The sequence below is a fragment of the Aplysia californica genome, unplaced genomic scaffold (genome assembly GCF_000002075.1).
Source record: "Aplysia californica isolate F4 #8 unplaced genomic scaffold, AplCal3.0 scaffold00590, whole genome shotgun sequence".
Classification (NCBI taxonomy): Eukaryota; Metazoa; Mollusca; class Gastropoda; order Aplysiida; family Aplysiidae; genus Aplysia; species Aplysia californica.
Window position 1 is genome coordinate 324833 of NW_004797860.1, and position 1013 is coordinate 325845.

At 43.9% G+C, this 1013-nt stretch overlaps 1 protein-coding gene across 4 annotated transcripts in view; it reads right to left on the minus strand.

Annotated features, from left to right (window-relative positions):
- The window catches only part of LOC101846456 (actin-binding Rho-activating protein), a 38808-nt gene that overhangs the window by 22659 nt on the left and 15136 nt on the right, over nt 1-1013 (minus strand). The window lies entirely within an intron of this gene.

Genomic DNA, 1013 nt, shown 5'->3' on the forward strand with positions numbered 1-1013 from the left:
GCTGCTGTTGACTTGGGCCTTCAGCTCTCTTCTTCTTTTGATTTTGTCTAGAGAGTCCTGTGAAATCCATTCATTCCTAGTGTTGTCCTTGGGTCCTAGGGTGCTCTGGCAAGTTGCATTTACTGCCTCTCTTATCTTATCCCAGTGTTCATTGACTTCACATTGATCCAGATCTTGAAGGGCTTGAAATCTGTTCTTCAGTTCCAACTTGAACTCATTCTTCTTTACTGGGTCTTTCAGAAGGCTCACTTCATACTTTAGATGATTTCCAGCGGCGACTTGTGCATATATCTGTCCTCAGAGAAATTCGCGCGCGCAACCCGCAAGTTGCGCACGCAACTTTTGGCCTCAGCGCAACTTTCGTGCAACTTTTGCCATTTTTGTGAATTCGCGAATTATAGGCAATTTTCTCCAAAAGTTGGAAAAATAATCATTTAATTTCGGTAAAAATAACCGAAATTTCCTCCCACAACTAAAAATAACGACGCGAAGGGGGACAATTCGTACCTGAAATTAGATCTACCACACTTCCTCTGCACTACGGGGTGCCCAGTGCCCAGTGCCCGTTGTGGATTGTGGACGATCGCCCGACCCGTTGCCTGTAAACAACGCGTTTGTTTTTTAGGCAAAGAGTCGGGTGGGATCGATTTGTGCCACGATAGCCACTTTGCGCCTTCAGTCTGTCGAGCAAACTGACCCGTCCCGACCTGACCTCCCCAATAGTCCTGTTTGGACTGAATCATCTTCTACTTCTTTTAGATCTAGCTAAATCTAAACTCTAGATCTAGATCTAGATATATCTATACAGTAAACTCAATCGTAAACACGATCGTCTGATTACTTAGCTTGCTTGGTTCTGTAGCACCAGGTAGATAGATGTAGTATAAAAATTTGTGAAAGACTTTAAATCTTAGGCCAGGAGGGTAGATCTAGACATGGATCGATTCATCCAGAAAACCCCAAAAGGGGTCGTTCAAATATAATCTTACGCCAGGAAAAGGCCCAAAAAAGGG